Here is a 6,671-nt window from a genome sequence, read left to right as displayed (position 1 = left end):
CTGAAATCCAGGGAATGGGGTGGGATGTCCAAATGTCACATAGCCAGAATTGTCGGTATGGTCCTAACACAGAACTATTCCACACTGATTGGTGACACTGGCCCTCATTACGACCCTGGCGGAAATCGAAAAACGATGGCGGAAATGTAATACCGCCATCAAATACCGCTCGGTGCGATCATGACCCGTCACCGCAAAGTACGATGCCATTAGCGACACCGTAGTGAACGCCAACGCTAACTGCACCAAGTACGCGCACGCGCGCCATGCAAAACCGTAATTACCACCATGGCGCAACGGTACGCGAATTCTGACCCTAGCGGACATTTACTTAACGCCATCAAGCATGGCGGAAAGTACCATTCCGCCATGGTGAGAATTACGGCATCGTGAACCAACCGTAAATGGCCCTACTGAGTGCCTGTACACCACTCCCTGCCCACATTGCACAACTCCCCGTAGGTGCAATGAAGTCACACAATGCAACCAGTGAAATGTACAAGTCACCCATGCATGCCAACGAACAAATGAATGTAGGGGCTCTAAGTGCCTTGTGAGTGGCCATCCATATTTGGCATGTCACCATTGCCGTACCGATGCAGCACAGGCATGTGAAGGTTCAAGTACAGCAATATGAACTGAAATATGAGACAAAACAACAACAGGCCCCCATCGCTTGACACCAGTGTAAGGCAACATTCAAAACAGTATCCTGAGGGAGACTGCACCAGCCCTGTACTCTTGCCAGTAAACAAACCAACCATCAGCATAAGCATGTACCACACAAGTTGGCAGAGTGACTGAGCAGCCAGGCTCACCCCAAGAGGGGCCAATGGGAGCTGCAGGGCACAGATGGCACGAATACAGAAGCTATTCCAATGGACATGACCTCAGTCTCCCTCCAAGAAACGCACGCAAACACAGGCACCTGTGACCAGCCATATTCTGATAATCACATCAATCCACCAATCCACCTGGCTGACCGGCATCTGTTACACAAAAGCTAATCCCCCGCCCCTGAGCATGACATCATTAAAACAGTCAAAATGGCTGCCCCTATCCCTGACCTTACTGGGCATCGTAGGCAAACGCGGCCAGTACAGTACCACGCAACTATACTCAGAAGCCGGAACCCAATGCAGATCTTCTCACAATACATCGCTCCACAAATAGGAATATGCTACATTACTTGCAAAGAATAACGCTACACGGTTAATATCTGAATAAAATATTAATGCACATCAAATTCACCAAGCCCATACAGCTATTAGGTCATAAACTCCAAAATATTTTTCATTACTGTGGGCTGCATCCGCAATAAATGACCAGCTTCTTCTTGTGTGACGCCCTGTTCCTTCATGGTACACAGGGGCTACATCCACGTTCAAAAAGGCAACATGGAAGCGCCTAGAACCGCAGGGCCGTCCCATTAGGTAGGCACTAGTCCAGCTGAAAGGTTGATATGTTGCTCCTAGCCACTAGTACAGCGTAAGGGCATGTGGCCCATTGGCGATCGTCCCATAAGATCGTAATGGTGCTCCACTGATTAACTCGAAGCAGCAGGTGTCGGGAGTAAAAGCCATCTGCAGGAGTGGCATACAGATGGCAGCGGCAAAAGGGGAGAAGATACCTGTCACCCAAATGAAATGAAAAAGAATAGTATGGGCATCAGAACTTCATTTGTATTACTCACTTCAATGATCACACTAAATCTACAGGCATATGCATGCTAGCCCACTCAAAAGGATTAATTCCAGCCAAAAATCACTTGCGAATCATAACCATATAAATCGAGGTGAAAACACTATTACAAACGAGTGTTTGTGTGCATGCGTCTGTTAAAACAGAATCCATTAGATGGGATTAGTAACGTGCATAGACACAAGTGTTTGAAGGCGCGTCGAGACAGGGAGGGTTCAACAAGGGCAGATAGACGATGGTCCCACTATGGCAGCTCTGCATCACATAGCGCAGGGGAAGGGGATAGATTCCAAAAAGCCATGTACATGGCAAACTCTCAATTAAATCATCTGTCCATGCATCCATACATCATTCCCTCATCCCGGTATAAAAACGCCTGATTATTTACTCACATAACATTTGAAATTTCCATTGAGTCTGTGCGTAATGCAGTCTGCAAAATCCACTGTGCTCCAGGCCGGAATTCTAGTGATGTGAAGTAACATGTATTTGGGAACGTCCTGCCTTATCGTCCACTACGCTATTGCGCATCCCATACTATTCATATCAATCATTGCATTCTCGCCATGGCCCCGGTCCCAAGGACATTAAACAATAGAACGTTATATTTGCAGTCAGACCTGTGGGCGTCTCCTCGCCGCTAGCTGAAAACCGAAAGCGCTGTCCTTCGAATTCCTCATTTGCAACATCACGTCGAAAAGGCATCCGTGACCGCTCGAAATCACAAATTCATCCATGTAGTGCGGCAGTGTGTGAAAATGGCAACTGGCTTCACTCACAAATGGGACGCCCCGCCCGTCGGTGAACCTCGGTACAGTGCTGCATGAGGGTCCACCGTTAATCGAGTACTACATTCCACTGACCCTTCACAAGTTTGTTCGCGACTGCAAAGATTGTATGTGAAACAATGGGACCATAGCAGAATGAACATATAAACCAATATTACACTGCCATCGGGGTTAAATACATGATTGTAATAGCAAGATGCCATGCTGCACACTGCAGCGTTGTGTGCGGGACGTGCTCGCCCAAAGGGGATTGCAGCTGGCACAGGTGGAATGAATCACCACAGGTGGAGGCTATACAGCCTGAAAACACATAAATTGCACACCCAACCCCCTCCCACAACCACACCCACTCCAAAATGCTACCGGCAGGACTAGCGATGTTGGCCCTGGGGGACCTGATAGCACTGCAAGTACTCCAACTTCAAGAAGAAGACGAACACCAACTACTACAACAACCGGCCGCACAGAGGAGACGCAGGAGGAGGAGGAGGGCAAGGCAGGGCCAGCAAGGCCCACCAGCACAGCCACTACCACCACGCAGGCAGCCCGCAATCCCACGCCTCCGAGCTCATCCGTTCAACCTCACTGCTGAGCAGATCCACACCCTCTACCGTTTGGACCGGGACACAATAATCGCCATTGTGGACATGACACACGCTGACCTTGTCAGCATGATAGATAGCCCAACCGCCATCCCACCCCTACTGAAGGTGGTGTCTGTACTCCACTTCCTGGCCACAGGCACCTACCAGCACACAGTTGGACAGTTGCATGGCATTTCACAGCCACTGTTGTCACGGACACTATTGCAAGTGCTTGATGCCCTCCTGAAGCACGCAGACGACTACATCTCTTTACCACGCTCGGAGCATGAGATTACAAACACAAAAGTGGGATTCCATGCACTTGCCGGCATACCGGGTTGCATTGGTGCCATCGACTGCACCCATGTGGAATTGGTTGTCCCACATGCCATGGAGGTCCAGTACCGCAACCGGAAACAATATCATTCTCTTAATGTACAAATGGTGTGTGACTCCAACAGGATCTTTACACATTGTTGTGCCCGATTTCCTGGATCAACCCATGATTCTATGGTCTTGAGGAACTCTACAATACCACGCTACATGGAGCGACACGCAGGGAACAGATCCTGGCTACTCGGTGAGTCTCATTTCATGCATGATAATGTGGGGTATGTGATGCGGCAATGACCTGGCAGGAAGGGGGGGGATGCGTACGTAGCAATGTCATTCCACAAACATCCTTTATTGTCCACATACAGGTGATGCCGGGTATCCACTGAAGAGATGGCTCCTTACACCACTCCGGAACCCACAGAACCAGCATGAGGAGGACTACAACCATGCCCACTCACGTACCCGTGTAGTCATAGAACAGGCATTCGGCCTACTGAAGGCTCATTTCCGCTGCCTCAGCAGGTCTGGCGGGGCACTCCTGTACCGCCATGAGAAGGTTGCAAAGATGGTCATGGCATGTGTCATGCTACACAACATGTGCGTACGTAGAAATGTGCCCATACCCCCTGACGCAGAACTGCAAGCACCTAAAGATGGTCATGATGAGGGTGGGGATGTGGCAGCACCTCAAGGAGTCCGCGAGGCACAGGAGGCCCGTGAAATTCGTCAGAATATCATTGATTCATGCTTCTAGCACTCACGCCTGGTGGCTGATACATGGACACGGGACTTGTGGCACTGTGTGTGTCTGGAACATGCACAATGTGGACTGTACGCCTATAAAGGCCTCGTACACAAAGATCAATGTCCACACATCTCATTGGATGATTATGAAATGTTCATTGCATATGTGAAATTATATTACACACCCCATCGACCCGCCACCCAAGAAAGCCCAACACTCCCCCTCCACCCTCCTACCTCCCCCCCGAACACCAGTGTCCAAAGATGCTCATTGTCAGTGGGCAGACGCTATTGCAAGCCCCCTCTCTGGGTATCAGGGGCACCCCTGCCTGTGGAGCGCAGGTTCCTCCCAGATCTACGTTGGGGGCTGCCCTGGACGGAACTTGCAACGGATGATGTCTCTGCCTGCTCACGTCCATGCATGTCCCTAAGGGTTTGTGAGAGCTCAGTGAGCACACGGCGCACAGCGGCAAGTTCACCACATACGTCTTTGGACGTCGCATGCAGTTCCCCCCTCAGGCTCTCGGTGCTTCTCTCCATTTGTACCCTTAGTGTCTCTGTACTTCGCTCCATTTGTGCCCTAAGTGTCTCAGTAGATGTTTCTATGGCTGCCTTAGAACCCCCACATTCATCAGCATGCTCCTTGAGGAGCGTGGCCAGTTGCTGCTGTTGCACGATCACCTGGTCGAGGGACTGTTGCCTCTGCTGGGCCATGCCCATTTGCTGTGGTGTCACAGAGGGGCTGATCACCTCATGTTGCCTTGCCACAGGGCTTGTGGGGGATGGCCAGTCGTCGTCTTGTGGGTGCCCCTGCGTGGTATCCTCATGGTGTACGGGATGAAACAAACAGGGGGATTGAGACAGGTCATGGATGGGTCCTACATCGACAGCACCGTTTTCTGTGTCGGAGCATGCTGCCATTAATGCAGTGTCACCTATGGTGCTGCTGCCACCAGAAGCAGTGCCTTCTGTGGCATCCATTGGGGGGACCTGTGGTGCTGCTGTTGTGGGCATGCTGGCTGCTGGGGTGCCTGTTGAAGTCCCCTCCTGTGTGCTGCCACTTGATTTGTGCTGCTGCTGTGTCTTGGTCCGTGCAGCTGAGGTGGAGGGTCTTTGGCCGTTGGTCTTGGCCCTCTTTTCAGGTGTGCTGGTAGGGGTGTCCTGAAGCTCGTCGTTTGAATCGGACCCTGTGGTGGAGTAAAGGAGGGCGAGCGTTATTTATGGGTCTGTGGAAATTGGAATGGCAATGTATCACATGCATTGGGGTGGTACCTGAGGGTGATTTGGGTCAGGGCCTTGGAGGTGGTTTCATTTTTGTGTGGATTGAGGATGCAGTTGTTTTGCAGCCTGCAGTTAGGGTGTGCATGCTGCACGTGTAGAGGGTGTTTTTAGGATTTTTAATCATTTATGTATTTTATGTGACTTTTAGAGTGCGCTATCAGGCCAATGTATGTGGACGTTCTCCTGGACATGTGTTTCTGTTGCACTATGTGGACACATGGTACTTCACATGATTGGACATTGTGGATTTAGCATTGTTTTATTTGGCCCACCTACCTGATTCTTCGGTTGTCTGCACTCCTTTCTCCATCCCTCCGACTCCCTCTATACTCTCCATTCCAATGGTGGAGGCACAGATTTCTTCCCAGGGGGTCAACTTGATGGGTGATTCCGATCCTCCCCCGGTTGCTGTGGCAATGTTACGGTTGGCTGATAGTATGCTCCGTACGCGTATCCGCAAGTCGTCCCATCGCTTTCTGCATTGCTGTGGGTTGCTGTGGGTTGCGGGGTGCGGTCCCCACCGCACTTACCCGCTGTGCCACCAGGGCCCATATGGCCTTCTTGTTCGCAAGTGCCGTCCTGGTCATTTGCGTCGAGAAGACGACGGCAGCATTCTCCTGGAGGGTCTCTGTGAGCACGGTGAGTTCCTCCTGCCGCTTGCGGTCGCACGCTTTTTTAGCAACTTTTCCCATTTTGTTTGTTTTAACTAGGGTGGCTAACGGGTTGGGATGTGTCTCAGGGTCGGATTTTTGATGGTTGTGTTGGGATTCTGATTTTATAGGTGTACGGCGTGCTGTTTCCCGTTCCGGCCCCATGTTTTTACTTCCGTTTCCGTATATTTACGGTCACCGTATTTTGCGATTAGCGCTCATTACGGTGACCGCTATGATGGGTGGCGGAATTGCACCTAGGGCGCCGTACGACGGCGGTGAGGGGCGTTTTGGGGACATTTCCGCCATCGCGGACTTTGCACTTCCGCCATGGCGTAATGCTCGTGCCCGATGGGTCAGAATTAGCCGCACTTTACTCCATCGTGCAATGGCGGAAACGCTATTTACGCTGTGGCGGTCAGGTCAGTTACTTTCCGCCAGGGTAGTAATGAGGGCCACTGTGTGGAATTTTATAAGGAACAACGTTTCGCCATATCACAAACAAACCCACAAATGTTCACTTTTATAAATGTAGATAAATGTAATGCTTGTACATAGTTTAATTAGTTTATTTACGTTAAAACATA

The sequence above is a fragment of the Ambystoma mexicanum genome, chromosome 4q (genome assembly GCF_040938575.1).
Source record: "Ambystoma mexicanum isolate Mex_15411 chromosome 4q, UKY_AmexF1_1, whole genome shotgun sequence".
NCBI lineage: Eukaryota > Metazoa > Chordata > Amphibia > Caudata > Ambystomatidae > Ambystoma > Ambystoma mexicanum.
The sequence above is the reverse complement of the archived record's forward strand: the minus strand, read 5'-3'. Positions refer to the sequence as shown.